General features: G+C 39.3%; 1 long non-coding RNA gene across 6 annotated transcripts in view; it reads left to right on the top strand.

Annotated features, from left to right (window-relative positions):
- Positions 1-21,040, top strand: part of LOC140895725 (uncharacterized) — a 91,834-nt gene that overhangs the window by 25,128 nt on the left and 45,666 nt on the right. For all 6 annotated transcript variants that reach the window (XR_012154326.1, XR_012154325.1, XR_012154321.1 and 3 more), the window contains one exon: positions 9,729-9,821. This is a non-coding gene — a long non-coding RNA (uncharacterized lncRNA). The remainder of the gene's footprint in view (positions 1-9,728; positions 9,822-21,040) is intronic.

The raw sequence follows: 21,040 nt of genomic DNA, 5'->3' as shown, positions 1-21,040 counted from the left end.
TGCTGTGAACAGAACCCTTCCCTCATGCCATTCCTGCCCCAAGTGCAGGAAAATGATATGCAACAATGTGACCAATCACAGTGTTCGCACATCGTTATGATTGGTTCAGCTTATGCACAAAGCTGTCTGTGAGATCAGAGAATTTGCTTGAACAGAGTCAGAATGGTGATAGCAAACCATCACATCAAGAATGAGAGACAGATTTTTAAAAAATCAAATATAAATTCAATGGTCAGTCGTACACATTTCCAAAGAAAAAGCAATATCAGACTCCCATCTTCCTAAGCGTGGGGAGAAGAGTTAAGGTAGTTTTGACTGTTTTAACTCTGAATTTCTATACTTTCAAATATATGTGGGTACCAGTTTCTTTATCCCCACTTCTCTACCTACAACAAGGCACTCACTTGTCATCCCTCTCTTAGTACAAATGCGAAAATTCCTCCATTTGTAAAACTAAACTCAACTTCTTTCTGAGGTTTTGAAATACTCAGCTAAATGTTTTTACCTCCTTCACTTCCCCCTCTTCCGCCCTGTTGCATGTCCTCCCCAATTCCAGCTGGGCCTGGAAGTGCACCAAAAGTGTCACTAGGTTTGTTTTTTCTTGGGAGATTTCTAGCCCAGTTTGGCAGACTCAAGAAGTTTGAATAAGCATCTGTATTTCTGAATGTTTATCTGAACCAAACCCTAATTCAGAGCTGTTTAAGTGTTACCATTGCTAGGAAAAAAACCCCTAAAACAAAACCTTATATGCGTCTGAAATTTGAGATCGGGGTTAATGAAACCATAACATAAGCTGGCTCCATTTCAAATGATTTTAATAAAACTCACATGTTTTGGTGAACAAGTTAGACTCTTTTTTTTTTTTTTTTTTTTTTTTTGTAAATAACAAGTCTGTTTTCTCTGTTTCAGTGCAGTTCCTAATCCCTCTGGTCATGTACGGAAAATATTTATGAATGTTGGATGTAGATTTCTGTGTAACAATGTTCTGACAAGTATTGTATGAATCTGTAAGCTATATAACATCATCGGTTAAAACGTTTGTTCATTTTTAGAGTGCCTTTTTGGGTGTCTTTTTCTATGGAGCAGATAACACATCATTTGTCTTCTCAATAAACTATCACTGATGCAGGATGTGTGTTCATCTTCCTAGAAGATTTTTTTCTCATAAGCTCTATTTTTTAATTTTATATATTTTATTTATTTTATTAATCTCCATAATTATTTATATTATATAAATAAATTATGGAGATTAATAAAATAAAACACAGACAGGTGAGCCTCAGTATTTTACATTTCTTTTATTCACAGGAATCGGTGTGTTTTATAGTTCTTTGGATTTAGAGAAAGTTACAAATCTTAAATGATATATTTCTGCCCTTAAGCTATACCACACCATCAGATTTTAAGCAGAACTCCCCACTGATTTCAAGGAGTTGTGCTTTAAAACTAACAGCACACTATGGCCCTTTGTTTTGAAAATTCTGGAGGTGAATCTGAATCTTGCACATAGAGAAAATTAAATATAGTGTCAAGCAGCATGACAACACTTAGAACAGACATTGCTAAAAAATATCCCATGACATTTCTAGAATCAGATGAAACTGGGTTATTTACAATCAAACTTGAGGCCTGTTATACTTCCAGTAAAGTCAAAAGTAGTTTTGTCATAGAATTCATTGGGAGAGTGGGGTCAGGCTCTCCTGGAAGTGTTCCAGTTTTTCATATGCCATCAGAAACTACGAGGTTACTTTTCATCTGCCCTCATTCTGTTACATGTAACTGAGGTTGAGCAGCTTCCTCTGTTTGTAGCAAAATATTCTCAGAGGGCACAAAACTGCAGAAATCTACTGCAACAATGGGAGAAGCAAGTTACAATGTACAGTGCATCCATTCCAGGAGGAAAAGTGGTGTTAATAATGTGCATGGATATAACGGATGCTTCTCTGTGTCCAACGCCCCTGCTGTGATAGGGGGCAGAGATACACATTGTACTTCCTTCTAATCCTCAGAAAAAAACTTCAGAGAGAGCATCCATGCAGGGGCCACTGCCACTGGGGGAGTCTTGTAGTAGGGTTTCAATGAAGTCACATTGCCAGGGAGATGAGGGTGGTAGTGGGTGTCAGAGCCAGTGTGAGTCACTGGCCTTCCATGGAAATCCCTGGAAATCCACCAGGGTTGGGAGTACGCCCTGCAGCCTTTTCCACAGGGGGGCAAACCCAGCACTATGGTGGAAAAAGAATTTAGCATGAGTGGGGATAATTTGGCCTGATAATCTTAGGAAAAGCCATAAACCAATGGTAATGTTCCCCACCTCCCAGTCACTGTCTTTAAGCAGAGTTTAAAAATGGAAATGACAATCTTCGTCATTCAGCTAATGTTTGATGGCAAAAACTTCTCACCATATGTCAAAACTCTAGCCAGACAATAGTTTAATCCCACCCTTTACACTCACACACACAACAGGTCAGTATCTTAGAAATGAAATTCACTACCATGTTTTTTTAAAATGGCACGAAACAAAGTTTAAAACAAAAGCCTTGCCATTAAAAATGCCTTTATACTTAATGAAAAGTGAAGTGTTACTTATATTAAACAAACAAACAAACAAACAGAAAGCCTTCCTGGAAAGTGCTGGGTCTGATACACTGAGGGGTTAGGCCCTCTCACCTTCCACTGATTTTGGTGGGTGTTGAGAGTACTCATTATCTTGAAGGACTGGGCCTAATGCAGGTATTGAATGGAATGGTGTTGGTACACTTTTCATAAATGGGTAAACAAAATCATCTGGCACCACAGGTAGGAAGAAAAGGAGCCTACGAAACCCCTTACAACAACTTACTTCAAGGATTCTAACCGACAGAGGCTGTCGTGTGTTTTGAATGTGCCTTAAAATTCTAATGAATTCCAATGGTTTTGAGCCATCTCCCATAGTTCCTAGAAAGGACAATATTCCACTACAGTCAATGGGAGTTTTCCTGCCTTAGTATCATGCCCCATAGAGTATTCATTTGGTTATACTAACCCTTTAAGGTCCACCCATTGTTAATTATCAACAAAATCACAATAAGCAGGCTCCAAAATCTCCTGATTTTACAGTACAAAGCTATTAAAATCTCAATGTTAGGGAACCTGCCTGCTTGATTTGAAAAGCTTTAAAACAAAACAAATCTCTTCATATCTTTCTGAACCATATGGACAAACATCCCATCAATGAGCTATGAAAACTAGCTACTTCCCTCCTCTTTCACTTTACCTTATAACTGTGTTAATCTGGTTAGCTAGATCCTGTTCACAGAAGATGTGTGCACTAGTTACTTACAAAGCCATTTGTGATCTAAAAATAGAAGTCATTAACAAGGAAATGATGGCTGTTCTCACAATAGCTTTGGTAAAAATTTCTTGAGACAGCTGTCAAGTTCCAATTTCCCTGACCTTTTTTTAAAAAATCATCTTCCTCACAGATACAATATTAATTCCACCAGCTTTTGGAGCAGACAAGTCCTGCTGTTGGGGAAAGGTCTCAGCACAATGAAATTGATTCCTAGTCTGCCTGAAGGTTGATCTCACCGAGGTGAGAGCAATGTGACAACAGCCTTTTCAGCAGGACATGTATAGTTCAGGCTCTTGAGATCTGGGTTGCAATAGTGCAGTCCTATCTTTAGCCCTGATCCAAAGCTCGCTGAAATTAATAGGAGTCTTTAAGTTGACTTCTGTGGGTGTTGGATCAGACCATTCCATCATGAATTGTCAACGTGGTGATTGTGAAGAGTTTTTTCGGTGGATTGCAACCACCCTCCCTTGCTTTGTTGCTTAGATGGGTCCTGCAGCTTTTTTTCTTGTTGCAAAAGTGACAGTACAGAAAAGGAAGAGAATCACTGCCTTAGGCGCAAATCACATTGAAATCCATGTGGATTTTGCCCAACTGAGGACTACAGAATCAAATAATTGATTTAAAGGGTGTGTGTGTGTGGGAGGGGGATTCTCCCCCCACTGATTTTCAGAAATGTCCGGCACCATTTGCTAAAATAAAGAGCATCCCAACAGGCAGCACTACTATAGTACAGGAACGTAGAGAACACTACTTTCAGGAAGGGCTTGATGAGAGAGAACAACATAGGAGGAAGGAATAATGCTTGAATGTTGCTCTGTCTTAGCTCACTCTAATTTTCGCTTGAACAGCGAATGCAATTTTAAACATTTCTCTTATTTTCCTAGTCTCTGTTGTCTTTATTTACATGCCCCAATAGTCTACTGGTAAGTGAATAGCTCTGCTTACTTCTGCATTACGAGTCCATGGTCTCTGTAATCCACGTAGGAGCATTAGAGGGAATTTTACTTTCTCTTAATCCCTTATGTGGATAAGCAATTCATGTCACAATCTAGTCCTAAGCAAATATGAATATAAGAACAGCCATAGATGGTAAAAACAATGGTCCATCTAGCCCAGTATCCTGTCTTCCAACAGTGACCAATGTCAGGTGCTTCAGAGGGAATGAACAGAACAGGAAGTCATTGAATGATCCCCTGTCATCCACTCCCAGCTTCTGGCAGTCAGAGGCTAAGGACATCCAGAGCATGGGGTTGCATCACTGACCATCTTGGCTAATAGCCATTGATATACCTGCCCTCAATGAACTTATCTAATTCTTTTCTGAACCCTGTTACAATATCCCATGGCAATGAGTTCCACAAGTTGACTGTACGTTGTGTGAACTTCCTTTTGTTTGTTTTAAACATGCTGTGTATTAATTTCATTGGGTGACCCCCCAGGTTCTTCTGCTATGCAAAGGAGTTAATAACACTTTCTTATTCACTTTCTCCACACCATTCATGACTTTATAGATCTCTATAGTATCCCCTCTTACTCATCCCTTTTCCAGTATGAAAAGTCCCATTCTTTTTAATCTCTCCTCGTATGGAAGTTGTTCCATACCCCTAATCATTTTTGTTGCCCTTCTATGTACCATTTACAATTCTAATATATCTTTTTTGAAACGGGGTGACCAGAACTGAACGCAGTATTCAAGTTGTGGGCGTATCATGGATTTATATAGTGGCATTATGATATTTTCTGTCTTCTTATCTATCCCTTGTCTAATGGTTCCTAACATTCTGTTAGCTTTTTTGGCTGCTGCTGCATATTGAGCAGATGTTTTCAGAGAACTATTCACAATGGCTCCAAGATCTCTTGCTGGAGTGGTAACAGCTAATTTAGATCCTGTCGTTTTGTATGTATAGTTAGGATTATTGTTTCTAATGTGCCTTGCTTTGAGCAACAAAATGGCAGATGAAATTCAATGCTGATAAATGCAGTCACCCAGTTTTGTGAGATTCCTTTGTAACTCTTTGCAGTCAGCTTTCGATCTAACTATTTTGAGAAATTTTGTATCATCTGAAAATTTTGCCACCTTACTGTTTTACCCTTTTTTTCCAGATCATTTATGCCCATACTGCTCCCAGTACAGATCCTTGCAGGACACACTGTTTATCTTTCTCCTTTCTGAAAACTGACCATTTATTCCTAGTTTTTGTTTCCTATCTTTCAACCAGTTACAGATCCATGAGAGGACCTTCCCTCTTATCCCATGACTGCTTACTTTGTTTAAGAGTCTTTGGTGAGAGACCTTGTAAAAGGCTTTCTGAAAGTTCAAGTACATTATATCCACTGGATCCCCCTTGTCCACATGTTTGTTGACTGCCACTCAAAGAATTCTAATAGATTGGTAAGGCATGATTTCCCTTTACAAAAGCCATGTTGACTCTTCCCCCACAAATTGTGTTAATTGCCCACCCCATGAAATCTCTCCTTACGGTGTCACCAATGGTTTTCCTGCAAAGCTAAGGTGTGATGCTGTATGATTGAAATATGACCATTATATAATTAATATTACCACTGTTAGACAATTGTGACAAACTTATACAAAATATATCATGTAAGGTATCAACAGAAAAGTTAATATTTGCTAAATATGGTTATCTTGTTTAAATCCATGTATCATCACTGTATCTGAAGTTTTGAATATTGGCTATGTAATCTATGGTTACATGGTATGGTTCATGGAGTAACACCCACAAGATAATTTACATATGCTCTGGCCACACATTATGAATGACTCTTCAAGTTTGATGGCCCATTAGGACAGTTCATTCTAACCATGGGCCAAAGAAGAAGCCTGTCACACCTGGTGAGCCTTCCTGTGGATGGCCCACCCAAAATATGCATAATGGCTGCCCCTATGCATTAGTAAGCCATGTAAGGGCATGTGACTTGCTCATGTGACCCTGGACTCCATCTTGTTTTCCACAAACTGTGCTGTAAGCTCTGTTTTGGGACAGTAAAATTCCAAGTACATGGTAGAGGGTATAAAAGACCCTTGAAACATCTCCATGTTGCCTCTTTTTTGCTCGGATTCCCCGGACTGTGGATTAACAATAAAAGGAGCATATTTGAACTATGGACAGAGGACCATTGGAGTCCATTCCAATCTTTAGGAAGTTACCAGAGATTTTACAAGCCAGCAGTCTATAACATCACTGCTATAATTCTGGTATAAGAACATTGCCATTATTGTATGTACATGATCTATTAACCATTTTAACTCTCTTCTTCTCTTTTAAATAAACCTTTAGATTTTAGTTAGTAAAGCCATGTGATTATTGGGTAAGATGTGAGTTATATAATGACCTGGCTATGTGGCTAATCTTCTGAGATCAGAAGCCCCTTTATTTGATTAAATTGGTTTTCAATAACTACTCACCATAAAGTCTAGTGTCTAGGTGGTGAAATAAGTGCTGGAATACCTAAGAAGACTGCATTTTTAACTTCTTGTTAACCAGTGTGGTGACACAGAAGTTTAGTTTTGTCATTGGCTTGGTATATCTAATGATCGAATAACTACTAGTGTGGGGTAAGTCTGCCATATTTCTCAGCAGTTTGTCCTGAATCTGGCATCTTCAGCTGCGACACACTAAGGCACAATGACACAAGACTTAAGGCTATGTACCAAACATTGGCAGCAAAGGCTCTCTAAGAATGTAAAATCTGGAATATGGTTAGATGATTTTCTGAGTGATATAGGCTGTTGAGATTGTTATTTGTTACTGGCTTTTGTTAAAAATGTAAGCCCACATCTTACCTTCTTAGCATACTGAAGTGGAAATTGACATTGATATGTATGATATCAGACATTAAAATGGATCGTAGTTTGTAAAATATAGTAAGGTGCAGAGTATATTCTTGCCAACACTCAAACTCATTTTTGAACTTCTAATGTGTTTAACTTTTAAAAGAAGGACCTAAAGATAATTCAACAATAAGTATTTCAAAGCCCAAACTCCTGCCATTCTTCCAGCTGTTTGCAGGAGTGAAATCTAATATTGACCAAGAGATGAAACATTCTGTTTGGTTTAAAAAATGTGCAATTAACACAGACTGCAAAAGTCAGAGCTATTGCACAGCATAACAACTATCTCTTCTGCAGGGATCCACAGAGAAATATTCAGTATGGTACTTTTCCTTAGTTGCCTGAGAGATTTTTGAGGGTGTTTAATAATTAAAGAACAGAGCTTTATTGACTATGGTGCTCAAGAACAGCATCTTAAAAGGGCCAATCTATAAAAAATAGCTTTGTTTGAAAATAACATTGGGCTCCTACTGACTTAACCATATTGTACCTTTACAGTAACTTTTTTTTGTACTGTCCTATTGGTTATAACTCTTTGGAAAGAAATCTAAAAAATATTTCAAGACAGGCTTTCTTGCTTAGTGGCTTTATATATCCCAGGGTGTTTTTCTGAGGATCAGGACTGTATACCCTGGAGTTCAATTAGATAAATGTTCTGTCCTTAAAATTTGTCTGAACACTGTGTGAAAACAAATATTAGTTACTGTGCGTAAAGGCATAGGGCCTTACAGATAAAACCTTAAATATTTGACGCTAAAATCTGGCACAGAAAATTGCAAGGGTGAAGTTAATCCAAAATCTGTTTTGTTCTTCAAGGACCCAGTCCAGTAACGCACTTAAGCATATGCTTAGTTTTAAGCATGTCCCATTATTTTTTCAGCTTGCTGCACCCAAGCCTAATTTATCCCTTTGAATCCTTCTACCAATCTCATCTACATGCCTTCTCCCATTCTGTCCCTTATGCCCATCTTGTTTGTAATATAATCACTCCCTCTTCGTTTAAATCCCTTTCTTAAAAACAATCCTTCCATTAAGCTTTCAGTAATGGTCAGTTAAACAAGGACATTTTATTTTTAAAAAGGAAAAACTGCATCATTTTGAGTTTGGAATTTATCAGGGTCTATATGTGTTTGAGTTTGAGCCCTGTGTGGCTAAGATTGTGCATCCTCTCTATCTGTATATCACTGAGACTATTAGTACAATTAATCAGTAATTATAAAGCTGTAGCCCATACCCTAATGTTACTCGAACATAGGTTTCATAAACTGACTTTGGAATAAGTTAAGTTTTACAAGTCAACTTTTGCCCATATGTTTTGTAGGGAGAAAAATGACCCATATGTTGTAATATTGTAGCCATAATACACATCTATTCAATATGTTTCAGTTAAAGTGCCTGAAGTGGTACAGATAAATGAGATCTGATCCATATCTATCTTTTTAAACAAAGTACATCTTCTGAGTGTTACAGACACTGGAAAAGAGGATATTCCACAGGCCCAGGGCTGCAGAGGCAAAGACACTGGAAATTCCCTAGGTTCCATTCTCCTATTACCTTCCATTTTAGAGGATATATTTCGCTAAGCAAGATATTTGTATTGTAATAACTATACTACATCAGACAGAGCCAGCCACAGTTCCTGCAAAGGGAGTAAAGTTACTAAGTGTCACTAAAGCATATAAGATGAAGGAAGTCGGAAAAGGACAGGGAAATGTTTAAAGAAAAGTGAAGTGATGAATATGTACAGTTCAAGTGTGGATTTAGGCCAAAGAAGCATTTTCCAAATGTTTTAGCAATGTAGTTATTAGTTTAAACAGGAAGAACACAAAAACAGGAGCACAATACTAACCAGACATACACTGATTCGTGTTATGCTTGTCAGAACTAATCAGATTAGTTCGAACAGCCTGCTTGGATATGATTATGTTCTGAATCATGAATTTGCCTTGTTCAGATAATGTGATGTGTTCTAGGCTCAACAGAAGCTAAATTAAGAACTTTATTTGAGGGGAATAAAACCCACAAGAGAACTATGAACCAAGCCACTATTTTTAATTGGATGTGTCTGAAACAGAATAATAGTGACAGACTATCACTGAATAATTACAGCTTAGGATACAGGAGTGTAAGAATAGAGTTCATGAAAACAAATCATGCTTGTTTGCCTTAAAGGTGACTTGTCAAAATGTATTGTAGCACCAAGGGTCTCTAAGGGAATCGGGTGAGACCACCTTGTCTAAAATAACTTTAATGTAGCCAGAGTCCACACACAGCATTGCCTGCCTCCCCTAGAACTATTAACAGGCTACTCTATCCCTGCAAAATATACTTTTGTTTAAATTTTTCCATTCCCCCAGCATCTCTTTCAAACCCAGCTCAGCTAATTTGGGATAAAATATCTGTGCCTTTAAAAAACAAAAACAAAAAAACCCAACTAATCATGATGTATTAAAAGGCCGGGGTGTGTGTGTGTGTGTTGGTTAATTTGTTTATTTTCTTGATTTCGTATTTTTGTTTTATTTTTTCTGTTTGTTTTTCTTTTAGAAACCCTATATCTCGTTTTGCTGAGGTGGTCCTTGGAAGACTGAAGAACCAGCAGATTTATTTCACCACAAGAGACTCAAAACACCTGAGCAAGTAAGAAGGAAAATATTTGTATTTAAATCTTTAAAATTGTATGGGCCTGTGTCCCTGTTCTGGCTGATAGGCAGCTCATACTGCAAAAGAATGTGCACTTCTGGAATTCTGACTGCCAGAAAAAATAGCAGATGTGTGGCTGTAACTTCTGCGACTGTGATTGTCAGTGGAAAAAAAGTATGAGTCGTGTCTTGCTGACCTCCCTCTTTGGCCCTTGTATGAGAAGAATCTACACAGCGGTGCATACTAATACCTTTACAAATATTTCTCCATATGTACTACAGCATAAGCACTAATTTTGTGAGCATTTCTCTTTTCTGTAAAGCGGTATGTATAGCAAATACATGGAAGTGGGGCTCTACTTTCTGAGGGCCCAATCCTGAAATCACGAAAGGACACAAGTAGCTTTGAATAGTTAATTGGAATCACATGAGTAGGTGTTTGCTAATCTGGCCCAAAACCTTAATATACCCTTTGACTCCTGTCATAAATATAAAGGGAAGGGTAACCACCTTTCTCTATACAGTGCTATCTATAAAAGCCCTCTTGGCCTTTCACCTGTAAAGGGTTAAGAAGCTAAGGTAACCTTGCTGGCACCTGATCCAAAATAGCAAATGAGGGGAAAAGATTCTTTCAAATCTGGAGCGGGGGAAAAAGGCTTTTGTCTGTCTGTCTGTGTGATACCTTTGCCGGAAACAGATCAAGGATGCAAGCTCTCCAACTCCTGTAGAGTTAGTAAGTAATCTAGCTGAAAATGCGTTACGTTTGCTTTGTTTTTTGGCTTGTAAATTCGCTGTGCTGGAGGAATGTGTATTCCTGGTTTTGTGTCTTTTTGTAACTTATGGTTTTGCCTAGAGGGATTCTCTATGTTTTGAATCTGATTACCCTGTAAATGATTTACCATCCTGATTTTACAGAGGAGATTCTTTTACCTTTTCTTTAAATAAAATTCTTCTTTTATGAATCTGATTGATTTTTCATTGTTCTTAAGATCCAAGGGTTTGGGTCTGTGTTCACCTGTACCAATTGGTGAGGATATTATTATCAAGCCTTCCCCAGGAAAGGGGGTGTAGGGCTTGGGGGGATATTTTTGGGGAAGACGTCTCCAAGTGGTCTCTTTCCCCGTTCTTTGTTTAAATCGCTTGATGGTGGCAGTGTATCAGGTTTTTAACCTAAGCTGGTTCCCAAGGCAAGAAAGAAATCTGTGCCTTGGGGAAGTTTTAACCTAAGCTGGTAAGAATAATCTTAGGTGGTCTTTCATGCAGGTCCCCACATCTGTACCCTAGAGTTCAAAGTGGGAAAAGAAACTTGACAACTTCAATGTTTATTTGTGGCCTTTAATAATTAAGTAAACTTCACTTTCATTGTAGGATATTGTAATAGGGTGGCAGGATTCATGTTAGTAGGCTGGCTAACCTAGTGAGGAGGGCTTTAAACTAGGTTTGAAGGGGGCAGGTGATCAAAGCCCACAGGTAAGTCAAAAACATGGAGACCAGGGAGAAGGGTGGGAATTTGGGGGGAGCATGGGCTGTTATAACAGGGATAAAGAAGAGACCAGACAGAACTGGGGGTCAGGAATCAAATCCGCATCTTAGATAACTGTATACTAATGCGAGAACTATGGGGAACAAGCAGGCAGAACTCAAAATGCTAATAAATAAACACAACTATGACATAATTGATATCATAGAATCTTGGTGAGATAATATGCATGACTGGAATATTGGTATCAAAGGGTACATTTTGCTCAGGAAGGACAGGCAGGGCAAAAAGGGAGGAGGTGTTGCCTTATATATTAAAAATGTATACACTTGGACTGAGGTTGAGATGGAAATAGGGGACAGACTTGTTGAAAGTCTCAGGGTAAGGATAAAAGGGATAAAAAACAAGGGTGATGTCACGGTAGGGGTCTACTCCAGACCACCTAACCAGGAAAAAGAGGTGGATGAGGCTTTTTAAAATAACTAACAAAATCATCCAAAGCACAGGACTTGGTGGTGATGGGGGACTTCAACTACTCATACATCTGTTAGGAAAATAACACAGCACGGCACAGATTATTCAACAAGTTCTTGGACTGTATTGGAGACATTTTTTTTCCAGAAAGCTACTAGGGGAGAGGCTGTTCTAGATTTGATATTGACAAAAATGGCGGAACTGGTTGAGAATTTGAAAGTGGAAGGCAGCTTGGGTGAAATAAATCATGAAATGGTAGAGTTCATGATTCTAAAGAATGGTAGGAGGGAGAACATCAAAATAAAGACAATTGATTTCAAGAAGGCAGACTTTAGTGTAAGAAGAGTCAGGATGAGCTCTACCCTGACATCTGGTGGCAAGTTGTGGTGGGTTGTGGAAAAGAACTTCAGGGGCTGATCTCATTTGCATAGGGACACCCACCCCGCCTAGATGGTCTCTTTGGCTGCTGTAGGAGCCCCAGTTTCTTTGTAATTGGGGCAGGAAGAAAAAACTGTTATTATCCTGATTATGTGACTCAAGGACAGTGGAACTGTACTTGGCCTTTTGTTATGATGGAGGGACTCACCATCAACTAAGCAGCACTGAGTAGGCAAGGGTTGTGGGTTCCAAAACCCAGTGAATTGAGAGCGAGAGAGGCTGGGGATAGGTATTAATGCCTGGTGGTATGGGCCCTGGTGGTTGTCCTACATGCCAATTGTACCTTCTCCACTGTGGAATATCAGAGCTAGTTTTGATTCCACTAGGAGTCTAGTTACAGGCTGCTGAGCTGAATTCACTTTGGGCCAATGGCACACCAGCACTGAGGCTCCCCTACTACAAACTGAAATCACTAAAGAGCTGAAATCACTGAGTGTTGTGTTAAGTAGTGGGGGGAGGGCTGAAGATATATTGCAGAGCAGTTTGCGGGACAGCTGGAGCAGCTGGCAGAGCAGAGTGGCTGGCATAGCAGAGCAGTTTGCACGATGGCTGGAGCAGCTAATGGGATGGCTGGAGGGGCAGAGTGGGGCGGCTGGTGGAGCAGAGCAGTTTGTGGGATGGCTGGAGCGGCTCATGGGATGGCTGGTGGGGTGGGGTGGAGCAGAGCGGCTGGCAGAGCAGAGCGGAGCACAGCCCCACAGAGAGGTGGGGCAGTTGGCTTCGGACCATGTAAGGTGCCTCTTAACCCCCCCATTTCCACCCAGGTTGGGAGGTAAAACTCTGCAGATAAACTTTTGAACTCTGGGGCTGCACTGACCAGGGACAGAGACTTTTGGGTTGTTGGACTTTTGGGACTTTGGGTGACTTTTGTGTTATGAATCCTGTGGTGGTGTTTCCCCAACATGAGGCCACCTTGTTTTCCTCTGTTATTAAAAGGCTTTTGCTACACTCTGACTCTGTGCTTGCAAGAGGGGAAGTATTGCCTGTTAGAGGCGCCCAGTGGGGGTGGTATATATTCCCAGGTCACTGGGTGGGGGCTCGAGCCAGTTTTGCATTGTGATATTGGAATGGAACCCCTAGATATTGAACCCAGCCCTTGTTGCTGCCAACTCGGATGGGCAGAAGCAAACTCTGGAAGTTGGTACATTGTTACATTAGCAAACTCTGGAAGTTGGTAGGTACATTGTTACATTAGCAAACTCTGGAAGTTGGTAGGTAAGATCCCATGGGAAGCAAGTTTAAGGGGAAAAACAATTGAAGACAGTTGGCAGTTTTTCAAAGAGACATAATTAAGGGCACAACAGCAAACTAACCCACTGCGTAGGGAAGATAGTAAGTGTGGCAAGAGACCACCCTGGCTTAACCAGGAGACCTTCAGTGATCTAAAAAAAAAAAAAAGAGTCCTACAAAAAGTGGAAACTAGGTCAAATTACAAAGGATGAATATGAACAAATAAACAAGTATGTAGGGACAAAATCAGAAAGGTCAAAGCACAAAATGAAATCAAACTAGCAAGAGACATAAAGGGTAACAAGAAAACATTCTACAAATACATTAGAAGCAAGAGGAAGACCAAGGACAGGGTAGGTCTGTTACTCCATGGGGGGGGGGGGGATAACAGAAAATGTGCAAATGGCAGAGGTGTTTAATGACTTCTTTGTTTTGGTTTTCATCAAGAAGGTTGGTGGTGATTGGACATCTAACATAGTGAATGCCAGTGAAAATGAGGTAGGATCAGAGACTAAAATAGGGAAAGAACAAGTTAAAAATTACTTAGACAAATTAGATGTCTTCAAGTCTCCAGGGTCTGATGAAATGCATCCTAGAATACTCAAGGAGTTGACAGAGGAGATATCTGAGCCATTAGTGATTATCTTTGGAAAGTCATGGAAGACCTGAGAGATTCCAGAAGACTGGAAAAGGGCAAATATAGTGCCAATCTATAAAAAGGGAAATTGGGACAACCCAGGGAATTACAGACCACTCAGCTTAACTTCTATACCCAGAAAGGTAATGGAGCAAATAATTGAGCAATTAATTTTCAAACATCTAGAAGGTAATAAGGTGACAAGTAACAGTCACCATGGATTTCTCAAGATCAAATCATGTCAAACCAACCTGATAGCTTTCTTTGACAGGGTAACAAGCCTTGTAGATGGGGGGAAGCAGTAGATGTGGTATACCTTGACTTTTGGTACTGTCTTGCATGACCTTCTCATACACAAGCATGATACAACCTAGATGGAGCTACTATAAGATGGGTGCATAACTGGTTGGAAAATCGGTCCCAGAGAGTAGTTTTCAGTGGTTCACAGTCATGCTGGAAGGACATAATGAGTGGGGTCCCACAGGGATCAGTTATGGCCCTGATTATGTTCAATATCTTCATCAATAATTCAGATAATGGCATAGAGTGTACACTTATAAAGTTTCCAGATGATACCAAGCTGGGAGGGGTTGCAAGTGCTTTGGAGGATAGGATTAAAATTCAAAATGATCTGGACAGATTGGAGAAATGGAAGTAAATAGGATGAAATTCAATAAGGAAAAATACAAAGTACTCCATTTAGGAAGGAACAATCAGTTGCACACATACAAAATGGGAAATGACTGCCTCAGAAGGAGTACCGCGGAAAGGGATCTGGGCGTAACAGTGGATCACTGTTGCAAAAAAAGTGAACATCATTCTGGGATATGTTAGCAGGAGTGTTGTAAGCAAGACACAAGAAGTAATTCTTCCACTCTATTCCATACAGATTAGGCCTCAACTGGAGTATTGTGTCCAGTTCTGGGCACCACATTTCAGGAAAGATGTGGACAAATTGGAGAAATTCCAGAGAAGAGCAACAAAAATGATTAAAGGTCTAGAAAACATGACCTGTGAGGAAAGATTTGAAAAAAGAAAAGGGTTTGTTTAGTCTGGAAAAGAAAAGACTGAAAGGGGACATGATAACGGTTTTCAAGTACATAAAAGGTTGTTACAATGAGGAGGGAGAAAAATTGTTGTTCTTAACCTCTGAGGATAGGACAAGAAGCAATGGCCTTAAATTGCAGCAAGGGAGGTTTAGGTTGGACATTAGGAAAAACTTCCTAACTGTCTCAGTGGTTAAGCACTGGAATAAATTGCCTAGGGAGTTTGTGGAATCTCCATCACTGGAGATTTTTATGAGCAGGATAGACAAACATCTGTCAGGAATGGTCTACATAATATGTAATCCTGCCATGAATGCAGGAGATTGGACTAGATGACCTTTCGAGGTCCCTTCCAGTCCTATGATTCTATGGTTAATACAGTGTTAAGGGATACATTTTCAGATTGGTGCATGTGGGATCAGAAGTAAAGTTTCACTTGACAATAGCAGCAGTGGGTGTACAATAAAAATCTGATATATATCCATAAGTGCAAAGAAATTCAGAGTTATGACTGGCACACGATTCTCAATCAGGTCCTCTGAATGAATGGTTCCATTATAAACATATATATCATTATTATTGCGGCACTGTATATGGTCTGTGAAATCACCTACTCCTGTGATGGTCATGCCCTTAATGTTGTTTTAAGTAATCTTTTATTTTTTCTAGTTGTACCATAACAAAGTCTGAAAAGACAGTGAAGAGATGAGGATCAGTGTGGTTGAGTGACCAACTTTGTGGGTGTTGTGTAGATGGGCAGAGTGCAAGCTGTAGAACACTACCTGTTAGCCCATTGGACAGGGAAAATGGATTGAGTATAAATAAGAGTGCAATAGTGAAAACTCGCACCCATGAGGGTAATGCAGATTTACACCATTATACTAATGGGGCTTGTTAGTTTCACATCCTACTGATCTCTGGCTTTAGGCTCTGTTTGGACAGGCAAAAAAATGTTTTGTAAATCATGTTAGCCTGTGCTAGTGTTAACCCAGCTAACAGGTCTGATGGTGTTTGCTATCTATGTTTTAGCCTAGGAGGGAGCAATTCAAGAGTGCTAGGCCTGTGTTTTAACAGGACTTTTCAGTCATGCTACAGTAGCTCAGCTGAGCTAATATGACTGAAATACAGACTTTTTGTGCAGGTCAAGACAGGGCCTCACTAGTTTTTGAGGTATAGGAGATTAGTGAAAACGCAAGTTTTTTGTTCTTTGTATTTAGTACGTGATACAACAAATTTCATTTCTGTGGAGCCGAAAGTTTATGCAGATATCTTTTTTTTTTAATTATTGCAACCTTTCATGCTTACCTAAATCCGAGTCCCCCTTGAGATTTATAGAGTTGAGCCCTCTTTTAAGGTACAATATATTTTGGTGTTTACATTCTTTTCTGCTTGCAAGATTAGACAGCATTGCATTGTTTTGTATGAATAAACATGGGGAGGTGGGTGCGCCTGCAAGTTGCTTGCTAACGTACTTTCTAAATGTCTTCTGGCTCACAATAGCAAGTCAACTGTATACTTGGGCTGAACAGGGACAGAAAACTGCAGGGACAACAGGTAGAAGGTCTACAAATGTTTTAGGCATTTTGCCTAACGGACAAAAATCTGAACTAATAAACAATTTTAGAGAGACTCTGACAAGTTAAAATGTGCAGTACTTTATTTTAAGAAAAAATTGAGCCTAGTTTACTTTTCACTGCTTATGCTGTTTCTTTAATTTTGCATTTTTCTCATCCTTGGCATGACAATAGAGTAGCAAGTTTCACTTCTGTTTCTTAGACAATTTCTAGTTAATTCCAGTTTGTTTCACCTTTTTTTCCTTTGTATTTAACAAATTGATGGAAACCTTTTTCATTGGGTCTTTAGGTTTTGTAAAATTTTATTTTTTACAATACCTAAATTTGAGACAAAATTTGAACTTCATGATGCCCCTTTAATTACAGTCATTTCTGAAAGAAATATTCACAGCAATATTTCCAGAAAAGAACTGGAACTTTGGAAAAGGCAGGCTGAAGCTTAGATTTCTGGAACTGTTATAAAAATAAGACATTTCATCATCATTCATTGTACGGGGTTTATGACTATTAAAGAAATTAGAAACCTCCTAAAGGCATTCATATACACGTTATTCCTCTATTACAGCCTCATTAAGCACACTAACAGTAACATTTAAAAATACATTAGTTCAATGGTCAAAAATGACATTTAAGAACCCACAAACAAAAGAGAAAAAAATCACTCTACTTAACCAACCTTCTCAGCAAACGCCTGAATAACTACCGTAGAGAGGTTGTGAAATGAGCCTTCCATTGACAATACCTTCTCCTGATCCCAATGTGCACGAGGGATTGTTAACTTGAGCATCCCAGTTGATCTTAGCTCCCAGGAGAGAGGTGGTGTCTAATGTACACAGGGCCAAATCATAAAGGGCATTTTGATTAAACTTTCTTTAGAAAGGTTTCTAAAGGCAGTAAGTGTACCCAGAATAACCAACACCCTACTGGCTAAGGAACCCGCCTCAACGAATTGAGGCCTAGGTTCAAGCGCTCATGCTGGCTAATTTGTATCTCGTACACCACAGGTGAGTGCTTTTCTGGTGTGGGTGGGCCTTTCTCACTGTTTCTGGGTTTTTTTAGGAATTTTTCAAAGAGTCTCACTTTCATTCTGCATCAGAACAAAATCAGTTTTCATAATTGCAGGGTCTTTTCTTTTTTTCAAAACAGGATTGTTGTTTTCCAGACAGACCTCGTTCTTTATTAGCATGAAACACCTCTAAGATCTCAATCCTGCAAGAGGATCTGTGCGTGGGTGTGTCTGCATGAATTAGCTTGCCGGATTGAAGCAGGCAGCTCTATTCTCTACTTCAGCGGTTCCCAAACTTGTTCCACCGCTTGTGAAGGGAAAGCCCCTAGTGGGCCGAGCCAGTTTGTTTACCTGCCGCGTCCGCAGGTTCGGCCGAATGTGGCTTCCAGTGGCCGCAGGTTCGGCCGATTGTGGCTTCCACTGCTCCAGGCCAATGGGAGCCGCTGGAAGCGGCAGCCAGTACATCCCTCAGCCCGAGCCATTTCCAGCAGCTCCCATTGGCCTGGAGCAGCGAACTGCAGCCACTGGGAGCCATGATCGGCCAAACCTACGGACGCGGCAGGAAAACAAACTGGCCTGGCCCACCAGGGGCTTTCACTGCACACGCAGCAGAACAAGTCTGGGAAACACTGCTCTACTTGGTGACATTTCCAAGTGGTCTTCAATCCTATGTAGAGTGAATCCAATGTGTGAGTGACAGATTCATTGGTAAGTATGGAGAGGATCTCATCCAGTAGGAAAGGTCACAAACTACTTGGCAAGCAAAGATTTCCAGAAAATTACTGGTCATTGCTGATGATGAGACAATCAATAGGACTATTACATTGTGAATAATGGTAGCAAAAATGGGCATCCCTCTTTGACTACCAGTGCACATATAATCTTAGTTCACCAGCATCATCTTTGTCTTCTCTGGACTGAGTCTCCACCATCTAGCTCCTATCCAAGCGCCAAGCTCAGACACTGGAAAAGCATCCTATCTTAACAGGATGATTACTTTAAATATATAAGAATGGCATTTTTGGGTCTGACCAATGGTCCATCTAGCCCTGTATCTTGTCTTCTGACAGTGGCTAATGTCAGATGCTTCCAAGGGAATGAATGGAACAGGGCAATCATCAAGTATACATCTCCTGTCGTCCAGTCCCAGCATCTGGCAATCAGAGACTTAGGGGAACACCCAGACCATGGAGTTGCATTCCTGACCATGTTAGCTAATAGCCACTGTTGGATCTATCCTCCATGAACATATCTAATTCTTTTTTGAACCCAGATACAATTTTGGCCTTCACAGCATCCCCTGGCAACGAGTTCCCCAGGTTGGCTGTGAGTTGTGTGAAGAAGTACTTTCTTTTATTTATATTAAATCTGCCCCCTGGTTCTTGTGTTATGTAAAGGGGTCACTTTCTCTACACCATTTATGATTTTATAGACCTCTATCATATCCCTACTTAATCATCTCTTTTCCAAGCTGAACAGTCCTAGTCTTCTTAGTCTTTCCTCATATGGAAGCATTTCCATGCCCCTAATCATTTTTGTTGCCCTTTTCTGTACCTTTTCCATTTCTAATATATCTTTTATAACTTTGACACAGAAGAGACACACAAGGTGGCTAAATGACATTTTTGAAGGCAATTATTGGTCAAAAGAAATTCTCATTTTCATAGGCATTTCATAAATCGTACAATAGGGTGCTTATAAGAAAATACCTGATGTATTAGTGTTCATTTAATAAAAACTATGATTGCAAATATATTTCAAAATGCTCATGGTGCTGGCTGAGATACACAGAGATTTTGCTTGGCCACCACCGATAAAGTGATTCATTTTAAATCTTATAAAGTGTAACACACTTCATCTGTTTTATCATTGATTAAACAAAGTGATGATGCAACAATTAATGCCAGGTGGTCACAGCCAAAAGTCATCTGGCAGTGTTCCACTCAATGAAGTGTGCAGTTCAGCACTTTGTTGTACTGCTGAGTCAAAACTGTGAGTAAGAGGCACACAAATGCTCTCATGTGTATATGTGTGGAATTTATCTTTTTTTCATTGCTATTTTCTATGGAGAAATAACTAACATATACACTTTGAGTCTCTGATTTTGTTTCTTTTTGTTGTTGTTGCAGATAGGCTTATTTTTTATAACCCAATATTGCAGATGTATCTAATGAATGCAATGCTATGTGTGTGCACTTTTAGCTACATGATCCAGTACTGCTTTTAATTAAAGCTGTGTTGGAATTTCCATTTGAAGAAAATATTTTTGAGTTTCATCAGGAAAAAATTTACCCTGGACTCAAATATAAGAGATTTTTGATGCGTCTAAAAAAATACTAAATAAGGTTCATTGTTAGTGACTAGAGGAGAAGGATGTTCTTGTGGAAACTTCAGGACTGAGAGTCAGGAGATCTAGTTCCATTCTAAACTCTCTCATAAACTACTTGTGTGAACTTGTTTTTTTTCTGGTCCCAATTCAGCAAAAGACTTAAGCTCATGCTTACAATTAGACATGTTCTCAAATCCCACTAAAATAAATGGGATTTAAGCACATGGTTAAATTTAACACATACTGGAGTGATTTGCTGAATCAGAATGGTTTACTGACTTGGGGCCTTAGCTGATAAAATCAGCAGTGAAAAAATTTCGTTGGGAAAAATACACAGGACCAGATCCTAAGGTGATGCATAACTCTGCTTAAATCAGTAAAGCATTGCCAGCTAACACTAGCTGAGGATCTGGCCCATCCTCTGAGTTCTGTGCAGTTTATAAAAGTAAGACAGAACAGTAACATTTTGAATCCAGCAGTCTTGAAATTTTCCCTTTAAAGTTTCTCTCTAAAAAATGGTGACCAGTCACTGGAAAGACGGACTAATGTGAGTTATGCTTCAGTTTTCTGGGATTGTTATTTATTTATTTTTTTCTTCTCAGCTTGAGCCGTACTAAGTGCCCTAACACAATCAAAACATGAACTCTTGCTAAATATCTTGGGCGTGTGCCACATATAACTCAAGGAATGTTTTAAGTAACTTAACAATCAAACTTTAAAAGAGCGGTTTCTGATAATCTATTAAATATACACAATTGAGAGGACTCTCTGAAAACATTTATATAGATCCTTTATAGAAATAAACCCTTTTTTCTTCAGAAATCTTTCCAGAATATGTTCCTTTTTTCTTTTGCAGCCTTGAAAGCCAGTTTTTAAAATTTTATTACTGCTATACAATGTTTTATAATAAAGAGCAACTTTATAGCTGTCTTGTGAGTTTATTTGCACATATAATAGATAAATGTAGAAATTGCTAGTTTTTATGGGACTAATCCTCATAGTT

The sequence above is a fragment of the Lepidochelys kempii genome, chromosome 11 (assembly GCF_965140265.1).
Source record: "Lepidochelys kempii isolate rLepKem1 chromosome 11, rLepKem1.hap2, whole genome shotgun sequence".
Lineage (NCBI taxonomy): Eukaryota > Metazoa > Chordata > Testudines > Cheloniidae > Lepidochelys > Lepidochelys kempii.
The sequence above is the reverse complement of the archived record's forward strand: the minus strand, read 5'-3'. Positions and strand labels throughout refer to the sequence as shown.